The 20,096-nt window shown below is 48.2% G+C and overlaps 1 protein-coding gene across 1 annotated transcript in view; it reads right to left on the reverse strand.

Moving 5' to 3' along the window:
• Positions 1-18,422, reverse strand: part of LOC142185122 (actin-binding protein WASF3-like) — a 38,499-nt gene extending 20,077 nt beyond the window's left edge. Inside the window, exon 1 of the mRNA XM_075260378.1 lies at positions 18,310-18,422. The gene's annotated coding sequence lies outside the window, so the exon portion shown is untranslated. The remainder of the gene's footprint in view (positions 1-18,309) is intronic.
• Positions 18,423-20,096: the final 1,674 nt, after the last annotated feature.

Below are 20,096 nucleotides of genomic sequence, written 5' to 3' on the forward strand. Positions count from 1 at the left end.
CCCCCATCTCTGCCCCAGTTTCATGTCCCCCCATCTCTGCCCCCAGATTCATGCCCCCCCCATCTCTGCCCCAGTTTCATGTCCCCCATCTCTGCCCCCAGATTCATGTCCCTCCATCTCTGCCCCCAGATTCATGTCCCCCCATCTCTGCCCCCAGATTCATGTCCCCCCCATCTCTGCCCCAGAGACATGTCCCCTTCATCTCTGTCCCCAGATTCATGTCCCTCCATCTCTGCCCCCAGATTCATGTCCCTCCATCTCTGCCCCCAGATTCATGTCCCCTCCATCTCTGCCCCCAGATTCATGTCCCTCCATCTCTGACCCCAGATTCATGTCCCTCCATCTCTGCCCCAGATTCATGTCCCTCCATCTCTGCCCCCAGATTCATGTCCCTCCATCTCTGTCCCCAGATTCATGTCCCCTCCATCTCTGCCCCCAGATTCATGTCCCCCCATCTCTGCCCCCAGATTCATGTCCCCCCCATCTCTGCCCCCAGAGACATGTCCCCTCCATCTCTGTCCCCAGATTCATGTCCCTCCATCTCTGCCCCCAGTTTCATGTCCTCTCCATCTCTGCCCCCAGATTCATGTCCCCCCATCTCTGCCGCCAGGTTCATGTCCCCCCATCTCTGCCCCCAGATTCATGTCCCTCCATCTCTGATTCCAGATTCATGTCCCCCATCTCTGCCCCCAGTTTCATGTCCCCACATCTCTGCCCCCAGATTCATGTTCCTCCATCTCTGCCCCCAGATTCATGTCCCCCCATCTCTGCCCCCAGATTCATGTCCCCCCATCTCTGCCCCAGTTTCATGTCCCCCCATCTCTGCCCCCAGATTCATGTCCCCCCATCTCTGCCCCCAGATTCATGTCCCCCCATCTCTGCCCCCAGATTCATGTCCCCCCATCTCTGCCCCCAGATTCATGTCCCCTCCATCTCTGCCCCCAGATTCATGTCCCTCCATCTCTGACTCCAGATTCATGTCCCTCCATCTCTGCCCCAGATTCATGTCCCTCCATCTCTGCCCCCAGATTCATGTCCCTCCATCTCTGTCCCCAGATTCATGTCCCCTCCATCTCTGCTCCCAGATTCATGTCCCCCCATCTCTGCCCCCAGATTCATGTCCCCCCATCTCTGCCCCAGAGACATGTCCCCTCCATCTCTGCCCCCAGATTCATGTCCCCCCATCTCTGCCCCCAGATTCATGTCCCCTCCATCTCTGCCCCCAGATTCATGTCCCCCCATCTCTGCCCCCAGATTCATGTCCCCCCATCTCTGCCCCAGAGACATGTCCCCTCCATCTCTGCCCCCAGATTCATGTCCCTCCATCTCTGCCCCCAGATTCATGTCCCTCCATCTCTGCCCCCAGATTCATGTCCCCCCATCTCTGCCCCCAGATTCATGTCCCCCCATCTCTGCCCCAGAGACATGTCCCCTCCATCTCTGCCCCCAGATTCATGTCCCCTCCATCTCTGCCCCCAGATTCATGTCCCCTCCATCTCTGCCCCCAGATTCATGTCCCTCCATCTCTGCCCCCAGATTCATGTCCCCACATCTCTGCCCCCAGATTCATGTCCCCCATCTCTGCCCCCTCCGGGCGCAGATCTGAGTTGAAATCGGGGCATACCTCCCACCAACCAGGACCGTGGGACACGTCACCGGAATCGTGAATGTCCCGCGGAAATCGGGACGGTTGGGAGGTATGCGCACATCATGTGTCTCACTTATGGGAATGTGGGTAAGAGTGCCCCTTTAAGTGGTACATGAGCAGTATGGTGACCGGCAGCACATGCGGAGGGCTATGATTTATAGGAATGTTGGTAGGAGTGCCCCTTTAAGTGGTACATGATGGTTACAATGACTGGCAGCACACGCGGAGGACTATGATATAACAGCTGGAGATCCCGCACTGTTTCCGTCTCTTGTACATTCCATTGTCTTAACAACAAGGCTCCGCGATGGTGTGACTATCCCTGGTGATATTACTACTATGGTGGCAGATGGGCCGATGTCTGTCTGTGCATCCTGTCTGCTGTGCCGCATAAACCCTGAGTAATCATAGTAGGCTCCCAACTCTACATAGTGACTGTGTATACAGTATACAGCTTGTTACCAGAGTGGTTTCATGTTCTGGGGTTCTGAGAAATACAACCGGATGGTGAAACGCTGCAAAGACAGAATAGGTAGAAGGTGTCAGACCGAGCGGCAGAAACTGCAAAAACATGATCTGGAAACAGCTGATTCCTACTTGTGTTTACTGCACCATCTGCACAGGGTAATGGTGTCCAGCCATCGATTTGTGGGCCACATGCAGCCCGCACATGTCTTCTGCCAGCCGCACCAACACAGCAAAGCTCTAATAATGTTCCCAGACCAGCAAATTACAGATTGCAGAAGGAAAAAACTGAAGAATGGCCGCAGAGGGTTAATAAAGTGTATTGTAGATTTACTACTTATATAGCAACAACATATTCCACAACGCAGTACAAGGACTGTCACTGTTTCTATCAGTCTCTGTCCCTTATCTCAGATACGCACTTATTGTCTCCTACAAGATGAAGACGAAATATCTCGATATCTGACATTTCTTTCTTCTCAGGGACGATGTCACAAGAAGCCAATTAATCTGGCAGTGTGTTCCTAGGAGCGTGGGAGGAATCCATGCAAACATGAGGGGAGCAGACAAGTTGGTTGCAACATGTTAACTATTGAGACACTGGATGGCATAGCCGAAAGTGGAGGTACGCTACACAATAGAGGACCTCTGACATTAGGGGTGTCAATCGTTGCCATAATACTGACAGTATGGTGAATGCAGCGGACTATCAGGTTTGCCGGTATGTGCCCCAGTTGCAGAGATCTCAGTGCTGTCAGTTTTGGTACCGATAGCCTTCCACTGTCAGAAAAGCGCACCTTACAGCACCAGACAATGATGCCCTTTAAGTTCACTTCTAGCCCCATATTGTATGACATATACTATATATACTAATCTGCAAACCCTCGCTGACCATTGTTTTGCCCGCAGTCACCAATGCAAACTCACTTTCCATTTCTAAAACTGCTCTGAATACAATGACGTCTACAGAGTGACTGGTGCTATAGGCTGCGGGACAGACGGACATTTGTCTAATAGGGATTCCTGATCAGCCTGCAATAATATTTCACGACATACAAATAGGGCAGCAAAGAGCAGAACACACTTGTATGTTTGTAGAATCCCTGGATGATAATGTATTTATACACCGGATCCGCAGCCATTGTGATCAATCATAGTTCTATCTCCAGCTATAGACACGATCAATAGCAGAGAAGTGTAATGAATACGAGGCTGACGACAATCTGATGGATCAATCTGGGAGAACGGAATAACCAATTCCTGCAATCTGACACAATGACAGAGACGTATGGCCGAGATTCCCTGCGGTCTAATCCAGTATTTCCCATCCCACAAATTCCTCGGGTTCGCCTACCATATAATTCTAACCCAAAGACACAAAAATTTGACCTCGATTACAAACCCTATAATTGCAGACATCCTTCTTGCAAGATCTGTTTAGTTGGGTCACGTAGACATTTTGCAGATGGGTAAAGAACGCCAGGCCAATTTTGCACAAAATTGAATATCAAAAATCGATATCATGATGGTGCAAGGCCCTGGCAATCTCCAGCTGGTTGCAGGCCCCCTGTCCCTCCAGGCCTGTTCACCCGGTAAAGTGAAATAGATTTGAAGTTGTATATATGAAGCCTGGAGGTGCAGAAATATCCAAATACTTGGTATAATAGGGGTTAATGCATTTAATACTGACTTCTGTGTAGGAATGAAGGCGCTAAAACAAAAAATCCACAGTGATCTAGACCAGTAGAGATGCTCTAGAGCAGTGATGGCGAACCAAATGCAACCCAAAACACAATAATGTGTTGCAAAGTGCCAACACAGCAATTTCACCTTAATACTGTGCAGACACACAATTATAGACCCACAAAATACAGTCATGTGAATGGGGCTTTACAGAGGCTTCAATGATACAAAACAACATAAGGGTGCATGCAGACTACGTAACGCCGGGCGTGTATGAGAGCCGTACACGCCGGCATTACGGCAGACTGCCGAACACTTCCCATTCACTTCAATGGGAGCGCTCGTAAACGCCGCTGTTATGAGCGCTCCCATTGAAGTGAATGGGAAGTGTTCGGCAGTCTGCCGTAATGCCGGCGTGTACGGCTCTCATACACGCCCGGCGTTACGTAGTGTGCATGCACCCTTATACTGAAAGGTAATAGTTTGCATTTAGCAGAATCTTGAACAATTAATGTTGACTATTTACATTGCACAGGATCTGTTTTATAGTGACCGTGCAATGTTATTACAGCCTGTACTAATATCATGTCTGCTATAAAACAGATACTGTGTGATATACATAGTGAGGGGCCCCCCAAAAAGTACAGATTGCTCCACAGTGGCCCCCACACAAAACAATCTGCTCCACAGTGGCCCTCACACAGTACAATTTGCTCCACAGAAGCCTCCACATAGTACAATCTGCTCCACAGTGGCCCCCACACAGGTACAATTTGCTCCACAGTGGCCCGCACACAGTACAATTTGCTCCACAGAAGCCTCCACATAGTACAATCTGCTCCACAGTGTCCGCCACATAGTACAATCTGCTCCACAGTGTCCGCCACATAGTACAATCTGCTCCACAGTGTCCGCCACATAGTACAATCTGCTCCACAGTGTCCGCCACATAGTACAATCTGCTCCACAGTGGCCCACACACAGTATAATTTGCTCCACAGTGGCCCACACAATACAATTTGCTGCAAAGTGGCTCCCACACTGTACAATATGCTCCACAGATGGGTGCCCATAGAGAGGAGTCTGAGTGATACCTCTGGCACGTGTGCCATAGCTTCACCACCACAGCTCTAAAGCAATGAAGGGTTTAAAGGGCTTTTCCATTGAACATAGCCATATATACTTTTGTAGACAACTAAAAGTTAAACATTGTTGTAAATAAATATAATTCTCAATTTCACAGATCTTTAAAGATTTTCTCTAACCACAGAATTTTCCAGGACAGTGCAGAATATTCAAAAAACAATCACAGAAAATTTGGCACATCCCTGTCAGAAAAGAGACATGTCATCGAGGAATGGAGAAGTGCAATAAATAACTCCAAGAAACTCACTGTGTACCAATCCCTACAAAGAGACTACACCATGGCCACCTACCTGGAGAGAATACACCACCCCAAGCACAGACAGACCCTGAGCCGGTACAGACTGAGCGCCCACAACCTAGAGATAGAGACGGGGCGATACAGGCAGACGTACAAGCCACGGGAGAACAGACTGTGCCAGCACTGTGACCAGGGGGCCCTAGAAGACGAGACCCACTTCCTGCTACACTGCACCAAATACTCAGCTGTGAGGGCCGTCTACTACCAAAGACTCTCTGCCCACATCCCAGACTTCATATCTGCAGATGAGAAGAGGAAACTCTACATCCTACTGGGAGAAGAAGAGGCCACTGTGGAGATCGCTGCCCAATACGTGTCCAGCTGTCACCAAATAAGAGGAAGATGAGACTCCACGGACTGTTATACCCCAAACCACCTGCCCCACCCCACCCCCCCATATAGCGGTAACCAACTAAGAGGAAGATGAGACTCCACGGACTGTTATACCCCAAACCACCTGCCCCACCCCACCCCCCCATATAGCGGTAACCAACTAAGAGGAAGATGAGACTCCACGGACTGTTATACCCCAAACCACCTGCCCCACCCCACCCCCCCATATAGCGGTAACCAACTAAGAGGAAGATGAGACCCCACGGACTGTTATACCCCAAATTAAACCCCCCCCATACCCCCACCCCCCCACTTTACTAGCTTTGGCAATGCCAAATATCTATACAGACGTGCCAATAAAGCTTGTTTGATTTGATTTGATTTGGTCTCATGAAAGTCTGCCTAAAAAGTTAGTACAAACCTTAAACCCCCCACTTTTAGGACTTCTTTGTTTTCAGAAGAACCATGTATTTTCCTTGCAAATTTATTTAAGAGGTCCTTTACACTGTTAGCCCCCGGGTAGCTAGTAAGGGGTCTACACTCGGGCACAGGGGCAGATCCAGGGCCGGGCGAGCGGGGCCGGGACCTAACAAAATGGTCCCGGTCGGCATGTCCCGACTCCAACTGAGCTCAGTGTTAAAGCAGGAGCTGACAGCTCCTGCTTTAAACGCCTATGTATTCGGCTCATCGGCGGTAGGACGCCGATGAGCTGAATGCATAGGTGTTTAAAGCCGGAGCTGTCACAGCTCAGCTCCTGCTTTAACGCTGAGCTCCGGCATTTGTAGTCGCGATGTGATGACGTCATCACATCGCGGCTACAATATGTGTATGAGGGAGAGAGCTGCGGGGGAACGAGGAATGGTGAGTGTGTGTGTGTGAGAGAGAACATGAGAACGGCATGACACTGGGGCAGATGGAGGGGGAGAATGGCATGACACTGGGGCAGATGGAGGGGGAGAACGGCATGACACTGGGGCAGATGGAGGGGGAGAACGGCATGACACTGGGGCAGATGAAGGGGGAGAACGGCATGACACTGGGGCAGATGAAGAGGGGGAGAGAACAGCATGACACTGGGGCAGATGGAGGGGGGAAAATGGTATGACACTGGGGCAGATGAAGGGGGGAAGAACAGCATGACACTAGGGCAGATGAAGGGGGGAGAATGGCATGGCACTGGGGCAGATGAAGGGGGGAAGAACAGCATGACACTGGGGCAGATGGAGGGGGGAGAATGGCATGACACTGGGGCAGATGGAGGGGGGAGAATGGCATGACACTGGGGCAGATGGAGGGGGGAGAATGGCATGACACTGGGGCAGATAGAGGGGGAGAACGGCATGACACTGGGGCAGATGAAGGGGGGAGAACGGCATGACACTGGGGCAGATGGAGGGGGGAGAATGGCATGACACTGGGGCAGATAGAGGGGGAGAGAACAGCATGACACTGGGACAGATGGAGGGGGGAGAACGGCATGACACTGGGACAGATGGAGGGGGGAGAATGGCATGACACTGGGGCAGATGAAGGGGGGAGAACGGCATGACACTGGGGCAGAGACGGGGGGAAATGAAACTGTGGGCAGATAAAGGGGGAGAATGGCATGAAACTGGGGACAGAGATAGAGGGGGGGACATGAAACTAGGGGTGGATAAAGGGTGTATATGAAAATGGGGGGAGATATAATTTACGGGTGACTGTAGGAGGATTATACTGTGTGGAATCACATGAAAATTGAATGAGAATGGGTGGAGTCAACATAAAAGTGGGCGGGGCCTAATTTGCTGCGGCGCGCGTTTGTTCCCTCTTTCTAGTCTTCAACAGTTGGGAAGTACAGGTTAGAAGTGCGAGACCCCCAGTAAGTAGGGCCCCGCCAAAGTCAATTGCCCAGGGCCCCGCAAACCCTGGATCCGCCACTGCTCGAGCAGCTAGTCGGGAGTCTACACTCGGGCAGATAGTCGAGGTCTACGCTAGGGCAGCTAGTCGGGATTCTACGCTAGGGCAGCTATTCGGGGGTCTACACTCGGGCAGATAGTCGGGAGTCTACGCTAGGGCAGATAGTCAGGGGTCTACACTTGGGCCGATAGTCAGGGGTCTACACTCGGGCAGATAGTCGAGGTCTACGCTAGGGCAGCTAGTCGGGATTCTACGCTAGGGCAGCTAGTCGGGATTCTACGCTAGGGCAGCTATTCGGGGGTCTACACTCGGGCAGATAGTCGGGAGTCTACGCTCGGGCAGATAGTCAGGGGTCTACACTTGGGCCGATAGTCAGGGGTCTACACTTGGGCCGATAGTCAGGGGTCTACACTTGGGCAGATAGTCGGGAGTCTACGCTCGGGCAGATAGTCAGGGGTCTACGCTAGGGCAGATAGTCGGGAGTCTACGTTCAGGTGCCATAGAGGGGGTAACACTAAGTCATTGAGCCATGGTCAGGGCAAAGGCTATAGTGGAGACCGGGATATTAGTAAGTTCTGTGCCCCTATAGTATATCACATATCACTGCTCCGCTGGCCTGGTTCTCCCGGGAGTGTTACAATTTGGCGCGGTCCCAATAGAAATGTCGCACTGACTGTATGAATGAAGTGAAATCTGGCACGTCCATTGTTTTCTTTCCTAATGTTGTTAGTATGAGCCTCGAGCGTCTGCTCCAAGTACTGAGGACGGGTATTGGATTTGTAATAAAGTAGCGGCACTCGAGCGTGGAACCGCTTGTCGCACATTTGTTGCTTCTGTTACAGCGTGAAACATATTTAATGGCTTTTCAAATTTAATCTCCAGAAAACCTGTTCTAAAAAAGCGCATTTCACCGAGCGCCCCCCGTCCCCCGCCCCTCCCCCCCCTTACATACAACAGATTGGCTGAGGACGTTATGTCAAATTAATTCTGGTGTCAGTATTCCTGCTTATTACAAGCGCCATGAAAATGTGATATTCAACTCGATAGCAACGGCGGACGGGAAAAAAATGGAGGAGCGGCGAGCTTACCTTATCTTAGGACGCGCGCGGCTGTTCATAAAGTTACAAGATTAAAATTGAACAGAGACTCTTGGATCGTAGCGATTATATGGAACGGGGGCCGACACCGAAAACAAGGAAATAAGTGGGGGCCGCTCCTCACTTAATGGGATTTCATGTCATTCATTCACTATAAACATAACACTAAGACTTCTATCACATCTTAGCTCAGTCCTCGGCCATGATAAACGCCCTGCCCACGGCCGCACACCCAGAAAAGGCTTTCCTTGCAGAAAGGGCAGAAACATCTCCTCAAGTCTAGGTCTCCTTGGTGACAAAATACTGCAGCTGAAATCTCCGAAAATGACTTCTTATACAGAACGCCCAAGAAGATGCCGCACAGATCTGGGTTAGCTTTGCAAATTTAATGTTACTTTTTGGAAATGTTGTATCTCTCTGAGGCTGCGGGCCCACGGGACAGAAATGCAGACAGTACAGGCAAAGTGGATGAGATTCTAGCGAATCCCATGGCCACTCTGCGGTAAAAGCCACCGTGTGGATATGCCAAGGTTTCCAAAACCCGCACGGTTTTGGAAATCTCAGCATGTCAATTATATCTACGGAAACACCGGTGGTTTCCCCGTAGGTATAATTGCAACAGAAAGTCCGCGGAGGAAAACTCTGTGAACTTTCTGCAATGTGTTGAGCGATCAGGATTGGAAAAGATCGGATTTCACGATCGGGATCGGCTGGAAAATGCTCGAAAATCGGATTTTAAAATCAATCCTGAAATCTCAAGATTGGCTCAACCCTACTCAAAAGGTAATGGCTAATACTAGCCAAACGTGACCTGCAGGCAACCACACCCATGCAAACCATACCCATGATGTGTTTATAAACCCAAAGTTACTTGTATAATAAATCCAAAACCTTTATTAGGGTAAGGCCCCATGCAACGAGTCACAGCCAAAAAACGCAGTAGAATAAAACAGCGCTGGAAAAACCGTGCGGTTTTTCCACAATGCATTTTGCATTGCAAACCAACCAGGGAGTATTTCTGAAACATACGCATTCTGCCAGGAAACGTGAGGAAATTTACCCTAAAAATAATCTATTCCCATCATGTTCATCAAATGGGATCCCCAGTGATCAGATGTTTGTAGAAGTGTATGACGGTATAAGCCAAGGAGATTTCTGAGGATCTTAGAAGAAGAGTTGCTGATACTGAAAGAAGGTTCCAAAACCATCTCTAAAGAGTTCAGACTCCACCAAGGAAAGGGCAAGACAGATTATGTACTAATGGGGGAACTTCAAGACCAATACAGATCGCGCCAATAGCAAGGTGTATAATAGTAAGGTCACAAGGAAACCCAATGTAACCTCGAAGTAACTGAAGTCCTTTGCATCTGTGCCAGGACAACTTGACGTCATTGACAGTGCAGGGAATTCTGCAAATTATAAAGGAAAATGTCAGGACATCTGTGAGCTGAATCGCAAGAGATCATAGGTCATACAGCAAGTAACGACTCTAAAGACAAATGACATTCTACCAAGGAATGGTTAAAGTTCTGGACTGGCCAAGTCAAAGTCTTGACCTTAAGAGTTAGGAGGACCTGAGAAGATGCTTCATGGGAGGAAAGCCACCAATGTGCCCGAGTCCTCCAAGCCAATGTGCAGGATTTATCAGCAATTACTGGACACGTTTAGATGCAGTTATTGCTGTACAGGGTTGTCACACCAGATACTGAATGCAAAGGTTCACATAATTTTGCTATTCACTTTCCTGTCTGCATGTTCCCTGCAGAGATCTCACGACAAGCACACGGACCCTATTATAGTCTATGGGGTCCGTGTGCTTTCACTGCACACCGCTTGCAAATACGGTCCCCTGAAGAGATTACCAATGCAGATGCGAACGAAGCCTTACATTGTGACCACTTTAATCAATAGTAGACCTGCCACATCATGAAGATGCCGAGTCCTCCAAGTGACCCCAGCTCTTCTCCACTCCCGTCCACCCCTTTATTCTGAATGGTGTAATATGACATTTAATATAGTGAGGCCGGTAGGTGAATGAAGATGAAGCCGTAGACAGTGGAGATTCTTCCTTTACTGACACCAAGGTGAGCTCGAATCTCAGACGTGATAGTTTCCCTTAAAAAGAAAGCTTAGGAGATAAACTCCTGGATACTCGCACATAGATTTGGCCTTTTGGATGAGATCCTGACATTTCAGGCACATTAAGCACCACAGGAACCTGCTCCTGCAATCTGACACTATTGCATTATTCGTATTATTCTGCATTAAAGCGACCAATCACCTTTCCATAGGAAAAAATTAAATGTGTCGCCCCTGATTGTCTCTGGGCATGTGGTTTGCCAGGAATTGCTAGGTGTATGATGGTCCCCTATTACCATGCCAGGAGCTGCGCCTCGTTTTATATACTAAATAAGCAGCAAAAATGGCACCGAGAAGCTTTTTTGTTCTACAGTGACGTCGCGGTTAATTGCTCTAAAATACCAATTTTCTGCATTGCACTATCATTAAGCTCTCATTATGCAAAGCACAGCATAAGTATGAGAATTCGCTACCAAGCAGCGCTATGGACTCGTGAAATAAGAAGACATTAACATGCTCGGGTCAGACATGAGGATATGGGTTTTCTCATTATTTAAGACAACAATACAATGTATCAATTTCTGCAAAAAAAGGATAATCTGGATTGGACTATATACAGATGGGCAATGGGCTTGTACAGATATCTAAGAACCTACAGAACATCTCAATATAAGACAGAAAATGAAAACATTCATCACAATCCATAAGTAAATGGCAATAGATTCGGCTAGACAGGACATGGCCCCTTTAAGTGATCAGTAATGTGGACAGATAAAATAAAGCGGACAGAGGTCCCTGAAATGTGACCGAATTATGGGCAGAGACACTCATCAGTTTTTCTCTCCTTTTCCACCAGTTCGGTGTCTTAGACTGTCACATCTTCATTGAAGATTTCGGCTTAGTGGATCAATAAGTCACAAGACTGTCGTCTAGATAGAAATTGGCTGGCTGGTCTGCAGAAAATATGGTGCAGGTGCCAAACATGTCAAAGAGATGCCAAAGATACGCAATTCTAGGGTAAGAAGGAATTCCAACCAGGCAACGACTTGGGTTTGAGTGGTCATGAATAGGTGGGAAGGGGGGAGGTAACACTCAATTCATGAAATAGCAACATAAGACAAAAGATATGCTTAACAAACACAGTTACCATGGTAATCCCAGGCACTCCAGAACTCCAACAAGTTCCCTTCCTCTCCAAACCACGTATTGTCGAAAATTGAAACAGTCTTTCCCTTGTAGTCTTTGTACATTTACAGTATTAGATACATTGTGTCTATAGCTAAGATACAATTAGACACAAATTGGTCCATGGAAGATTCTTAAAGGGTTTGTCCATCTGAGGAAAATTAGCAACAGGTTGACACAGGATAATTCGCCATCAAGAATCGGGCAATTGATGTGATCTCTGCCCCAGAGTCTTCCATAAAGCCTTTGACCTTCTGATCCAAATTTTCTTCTTCACCGGAGTTGGGTTGTAGGACAATGAGGCGGCATCAAATATATCCGACCCATGGAAGCTCACTGAGCTTTCAGCAAAAACATGAAGATCGAAAATAAAATCAAGAATCACCCTTAAATAGTCACTAACTTTTCAGACACGTAGCTTCATTTCACAGATTCTATACCAATATGTAATGCACTTTAGGTACTTTGCAGTTCACTCCCTGTTGCTAGCTAAGGCCTGTCCATAGATACATCAGATAAGTGAGTAGAAAGAAGAGGTTCTGTCTTCCCACAGACTGGAGAGAGGAATAACTGATTCTTTTTAGAGCCTGCACATTGTCTGCAAACTGTTGCTCTGTGCAAAGGACTGAACATTCTGCACATCTGTACTTGCATTTACTTCTAGATGGTTGTGTTATTACAGATGGGACATTACTCACAAAGAGCAAGTAGCTTTCCTGACTGTTGTCATAGATGTTTGTGTGTTTTAGCTGATTACCTTTTAATTTGCAGTCCTGGATCTCCTATAGTATGGTCATTTGGGCTTTTCTCAGGTATTTGTTTGCTATTTTACAGTCACTCCTGGCATAATTACATCTAAAGTAACCAGTAGCATCAGTAATGAGTAAGGGAAGGGGGCAGACTGCTTCTTTTTGTACATGTCCACAGTCTCAGAGACAAATATAAAATGTGCTGTAGCCATAATGGGAATATTAGCAGCAGAAAAACTGATAAGTTATCATGTATGAAGGTTTATACAGGCGTAGAACACACTATCCAGGTCAGTGGAGGGATTGAACCCTTGGACAACAGTGGATTTTTGTCCCCCAAAATCCACTTCAATGGGAGTGCCAAGGATAGTCGAAGTACAGCTCTAGGCTCCCTTCAGACTCCCTTTGAAATGCATGGAGTGTTGCACTTGCTGCCCGGTCTCTTCATTCCAAAATGGAGGTATCCCAAACACCATATGTTGATGGAAACAGGTTCAGGCATGCCGAATTTCAACAAGCCTGATCCTTTGGTCAATCTGACAATAACTTCCTCTCTCCCCATTGAAGACACAGGCATGCTGGCGAGGGAATCAGGAGGAACGGCCATACACATAAGATATTGTCATTCCTCTCCGCACCCTTATAAACACTTTGTATAAATGAATACATTAGTCATAAATAAAGCTGAATATCCGTGTGAGTCATAAAGGAGAAGACATGGCAGCACTGACGCTAGTAACACAGAAGCCTCTGAATCACAAGACATCGGACAATGTAAATAATTAGTGACTAATGAAGCAAATTTATAGGTAACTGTTACAATGTATTCACATTACCCATGATGCATTAGTCCAAAGAAACAAGGATAACTCATTATATATGACAATTGTAAAAAATTCTGAGCAATAAGAAGATACAGCAGATAGCCGGACGCTTACTGTAGCAGCGAGGATACAAGGGGAACGTTCATCAGAACATTATATCTGGGTCATACAGGAGACCCCGCACAATATTATTATTATATTATTATTATTATTATTATATTATGTAAGTGGTTTTAGTGTTATGGTTGGTTGGTATAGAATTTATACATGATATATTGAATTGTGCTTTCTATAAAGGTATATAAATCTCGAAAGCGTTACAAAGCCATTTCTAAGACTCTATTTCTATAAGACGTCTTCACCTGTGGACTTGGAACAGAGGCAAAACCTTCAGATAACTAACGAGGCTGCCAAAATTATTCCAAGGTCACATTGACGACTAAGTCAGGAAACTGGAACTTATTTATAGGATTTTACACCTTCCTGCCCCGAGCTCAGGTTAGTGCTCAGAACTCCACAAATAAAGAGCTAGAACAAAAAAACTGGGATCCTGGGAGAAGATCGAGGAGGATCCAAGTGTGAGCCGTTACTATTCTCATCGTATAAACCTGGAAGATTGGGCATAAAAAGCTGAATATTATGAGGATATAAGGTTTGGGAAAAGCAAATGCAAAATTTGGACACCATTGGAAGAGGGGGTGGTACGTGGATACCGCACCATGATAAGGAGAGGTCTGGTTTAGGAAACTCACTTTCAAATACATATACCAGGGAGATTGAGTTACTAAAGTGGGGTCGATTGGGCAGAATCCTCATCTTTTGGCTATGGGGGATGTGTATTCTATGCAAGTCACAGAAACAGGTCTACAGCTGAAATGTGGAGAAGACTCCAAATATTGAATTTGGCTTAGTCAAACCTCAGAACCATAAAACAGGCAGATCATGCCTGAATTACCAATGCTGTAAGGTTATGATTTGGGCCACAATCGCCCAGCCCTGCTACCACTTATTCACATTTAAAGGGGCTGTCACAAGTTTTAATGTTATCCCCTGTCCACAGGAATGGCTCGCCATGGATCTCACCACTGTGACCCTTAGCTGATTAGGAGAATGTGGAACCTGTTCCAAATAGAGCATCAGACCATGCATAAGCCCTGCCGCTCCATTCAGTCTCAAAGGCACTGCTGGAGATAGCCAAGTGCATTACTTAACTATATCCAAGGACAGTGAATGGATCAGCAAAGTGCAGGCTCAGTCTGCAGCTCCATTTGGATTGGGGACCAAAACTTCCCCATGACGCCAGCAGCGAGGTTCCACCACCCGACCTGTGAGGAGATGAAGTGACCTAGTGCATCTGTAGCATCCCTGACACCTTGTTCTAGCAGTGGATGGAGATCACTATCAGACCTTAGTAACATACCCCAACAATAATTCATCAGCGCTGTTCTGAGACCTTCCATAGAAAGTAACAGCTTGATAGACAACTGGAATTTAACTTAGTCCATAAATAAACCTAAAAATCCAGTAATCTCTCCGAGCATTGACAGACACATCTCAAGACGGTGCCGCAGATTTCAGGCTACAATCATTGCACCCCGGGATCATTGATAAGTCAGGGAAAACAGGCAGCAGCAAGTGGATGCAAGTACGTTCTAGTACATATACAGTATGTATGTATATATATATATATATATATATATATATATATATATATATATATATGTATGGTGCACATGGATGCATTGTTATGGAACATGTGTCTGCTACAGTTAAAGTGTATTCAATATTTAATAAAAATTTGGTAGTAACATGCCATAGGGATCAGGGTGCTGAGACTCTCACTAATTGCTGAAAGTCCAACAACTCTGCAGCATGTAGAGGGCAGGTATATCAGGGTGCTGTGCGTAGGGTTTATACAAGGGGTACTGTCTGCTAAGAGGACCTCCAGGGCCCCAATGCAAAACCTCTCCTAGGACCCCAACTATAATATATTGTCTAAAGGACAGGATTCCTCATATTATGAAGACACACCGCACCCTCTGCACCCCCGCGGACCCCAACGACTGAGAGCGGTGCAAGCGTGAACCTCACCCAAGCATGCACAGTGTAATACAAATGTAAGCAGATATAAATGGATATTATTACCTAGACATTTGGTAAGAAACAGATACACGTATTAAGAGACTGTATAACACTGAAAGGATAAATGGCCGAACTCCCCGCACATCTGTGTCTGTGACTCCTAACAGATGCTCGACCATAAAGATTTACACAACTCTATAAGGAGATGACTTCTTATTATGTGACGGATACTCCAGGCCTGTCATCCCGCGCCTCGGGGCTCCTGATCTGTGATGTAAAGGCTACATGAGTCGAGCCGCTTACAAGTCATTATGTCACACTGTAGCCATATACATGTTATTTGTACATTGAGATGATGGGAATTTATCATTGCTCCACTTACTGCAGGCCTCAAATGCAAGGGACTGGGACTGCAGCCAGAAAACCTAGGAATCATTTTGTTACCCCACAGGCCAATAAGCAGCTGCATTAGGGTGAGCCCTATAGTATATTGCACCCGTCCAGTGTCTGTAATGGCACCACATCTTGGTTTTGGTAATGAGGCTAAAGGTAAGTCGACCTCTTGTAACATATATGAGATGAAGAGACATCAAAGAGAAACTTTTTATAACATTGTATCAGGAGTCTTGGGTGATTATGTTCTCTAAGCAAAAATATGGAAATTCCTATGGAGGGGTCTATGGATTATTGTTTGCTACAGACTCTGACACCATGTGATGAATGGTTGCCTTAGACAGCAGCCCACATTGACTAATAGTTACAGTGTAAACTTAGACAGGCGTTTAGAAAATGTGCCAAACTTATCAGAGTGGCTGATGCTGGAGGATAAATCTTCAGACTATCCATGTGAGTATAGACCATCTAGCTGGGTTACTTTGTAGCAACATTTTGGGACAGTCAAGGAGACCCCTTTACCAACTTAGCTTAAAGCCAGGGACCCACGGGACATGGCTAGTAGCAGAAAAAAGAAGCGAGCTGCCCCATCTTGCCATGGATTCGTCCGCGGCGCGAGGCTCCAACCCATTCATTTGGGTCTAATCCATCACGGAATGCCGCGACTATCCCTTGACTAATCAGTATCTGATCTGTGAGAGTCCCACACCTGGACCCCGCACTGATCAGCTGTTCCGGCTGCCGGAAGCTGGATATAACGTATATAAGCAGCTCTGCTCATATTTAAGTGACTCGCATTTCTCCGACAGCACCACTACAGTGCGTGACTCTATAGCGGGGGGTCCGAGAGTGTCAGACCCTCACCAATCAGATTCTGACAACCCCCTTAAATCCTCAGTTACCTGTCATCATGAAATGAGTAATTGTTAGTAAATTTTGGTCAGCAGTAATATATTACATACAAATTCTTAAAGGGCAATTCCATTTTATTGTGTAAGCTCTTCTATAATATTACATCCTAATATTGTTTAGGTTCCCCTCATGCTTGCCTAAAATCTCCGACACACCAAGGCATTAAGTCCACAAAACATCTGAAGGCGTCCTGTAGTTCTGTAGTATCTGACACCACTTCAGATCCTTGAAATCCTGTAAATTGTGAGGCTAGGCCTGCATAGATTTTGCACAAGCGCTCAGTTGGATTGAGATCTTTGGAATTTGGAGGCCAAGTCAACACCTGCCATGTCACGGCCATGAGAGAACACCATTGTCATGAAAGGGGCATTCCTATCTGTTTATGGCTCTGACAATGAGGGTTCCCCGAGCCTGTGCCACAGGTGCAATGAAGCAAGGTCTCTTTTTGGATTTCACACATGCAACTACAAGACAGGGGTCAGGGGACCCCTATTCCTGACATATATGAGGGGCCCAGGCTGGAGACCTGCATCTATAGTGACCCCATTTAAGGGGCAGTACTTTATCTACAGCAATGTTTAGGTAACTGGTACATGTCAAAGTATCATCCATGTAAATGACAGATCCGAGGATTCCCAGCAGAAAATTCCTGGGGTTCCCAATTCTTGAAACCCCACCATTTTCCTAATGAGAGCAGGACCTGTTGTAGCCGCCAGAGCCTCGAAGATCAATGACATTTCTCATCTGACACTGTCAGCATTATGGAAATCTCATAGTGTTAAATGGGTCCTTGCATTTCCCTGATCACCAGGATCAACCTCAATTATGGGAAAGATCTTCATTCATTTTTACAAGGTAAAATCCAAGACATAAGACCATTTATTGATAACATGGAATTCCCCTTTAATTGTGTGACATGCTATACTCCTAGATGTAATACACAGATGAAATGCAATGTATAATATACACAGGTAGGAAAGGGGAAATACTCAAGAGCGGATCAATAAAATGTGGGCAATGAGATGAGAGTGTCCAGCTAGGATGGGGTTAATACACGTAGCCCATGTGATTATGAATAAGGCAACAGGTAGAGAGCAGCCCACTAGTCATCAAGGCAATGAATGAATGATACAGATCACTATGGATGGCTGTATAATCCATGCAATAATCAGAGTAATAGCACAGCCTGCAAACAGTTAATGGCACCCCAGGGTGGGCAGTGTGTGGGCCGTGTGCAGTGATCAGGGTGTAAACAAGGTGTCACTGCCTCATTACACCCCCTCCCCCCTTGATCTCCCCAACCCATCCCCTCCTGGTGCATTTCTCCAGCATCAGCAACATCCTCATCCCTGTGCATGCCCAGGACCCACCCGATGGGATGCTGTGTACCCTACAGGTGCAGCTGGCTCAGTCCTGCATCCATCCATCGCCCCTAGCAGCCCCATGATGGGTGATAGCTGGCAGATGGGTGGTGAATCCCCCAGCACTACAGCAGGGCACAGCCATGTCCTCCTACCTGATGGAGCCATGGAGGTGCGGGCTGAGCAGATCGAGCTGCCCCAGGCAGGAGACACAGACAAGGCTGCTGCTCCCTCAGTCTGCAGTGCGGACAGCGCACATAGGCTGTGCTGACAGGCAGGCAGTGTGAGGAGGAGGAGGAGGAGGAGGAAGAGGAGGAGGAGGAGAACAGCTGTCCTTAACCCTGCCACTACCACCGCTGGATGACTGCTGCCCCTGCACTACCACCGCTGGATGACTGCTGCCCCTGCATTACCATTGCCAGATGACTGCTGCCCCTGCACTACCACCGCTGGATGACTGCTGCCCCTGCACTGCCACTGCTGGATGACTGCTGCCCCTGCACTACCACCGCTGGATGACTGCTGCCCCTGCATTACCATTGCCAGATGACTGCTGCCCCTGCACTGCCACCACTGGATGACTGCTGCCCCCTGCACTGCCACCACTGGATGACTGCTGCCCCCTGCACTGCCACCACTGGATGACTGCTGCCCCTGCACTACCACCGCTGGATGACTGCTGCCCCTGCATTACCATTGCCAGATGACTGCTGCCCCCTGCACTACCACCACTGGATGACTGCTGCCCCTGCACTGCCACTGCTGGATGACTGCTGCCCCTGCACTGCCACCACTGGATGACTGCTGCCCCTGCACTGCCACTGCTGGATGACTGCTGCCCCTGCACTACCACCGCTGGATGACTGCTGCCCCTGCACTGCCACTGCTGGATGACTGCTGCCCCTGCACTACCACCGCTGGATGACTGCTGCCCCTGCACTACCATTGCCAGATGACTGCTGCCCCCTGCACTACCACCACTGGATGACTGCTGCCCCTGCACTGCCACCACTGGATGACTGCTGCCCCTGCACTGCCACCGCTGGATGACTGCTGCCCCTGCACTACCACCGCTGGATGACTGCTGCCCCTGCACTACCATTGCCAGATGACTGCTGCCCCCTGCACTGCCACCACTGGATGACTGCTGCTCCTGCACTACCACCGCTGGATGACTGCTGCCCCTGCACTACCATTGCCAGATGACTGCTGCCCCCTGCACTGCCACCACTGGATGACTGCTGCTCCTGCACTACCACCACTGGATGTCTGCTGCCCCTGCACTGCCACCGCTGGATGACTGCTGCCCCTGCACTACCACCGCTGGATGACTGCTGCCCCTGCATTACCATTGCCAGATGACTGCTGCCCCCTGCACTGCCACCACTGGATGACTGCTGCCCCTGCACTGCCACCACTGGATGACTGCTGCCCCTGCACTGCCACCACTGGATGACTGCTGCCCCTGCATTACCATTGCCAGATGACTGCTGCCCCCTGCACTGCCACCACTGGATGACTGCTGCCCCTGCACTGCCACCACTGGATGACTGCTGCCCCTGCACTGCCACCACTGGATGACTGCTGCCCCTGCACTACCACCGCTGGATGACTGCTGCCCCTGCCAAATGACTGCTGCCCCTGCACTGCCACCGCTGGATGACTGCTGCCCCTGCACTACCACCGCTGGATGACTACTGCCCCTGCACCACCATGTCCATAGGGTCTCTGGTCTGCCCCTCAAATATCCCCTGCTATAGAATGCAGAGAGCACAGGGCTAATCTAATTCTCCTTCAGTGTAGAGGAGGCAGGCACTATCCTCAGCCCCGCCCCCTGTGTTTACACTGTCCTCAGTCCCACCCCCTGTGTGTACAATGTCCTCAGCTCCACCCCCTGTGTGTACAATGTCCTCAGCTCCACCCCCTGTGTGTACAATGTCCT

This window comes from Leptodactylus fuscus, chromosome 11 (assembly GCF_031893055.1).
Source record: "Leptodactylus fuscus isolate aLepFus1 chromosome 11, aLepFus1.hap2, whole genome shotgun sequence".
In the NCBI taxonomy this organism is placed as follows: Eukaryota; Metazoa; Chordata; class Amphibia; order Anura; family Leptodactylidae; genus Leptodactylus; species Leptodactylus fuscus.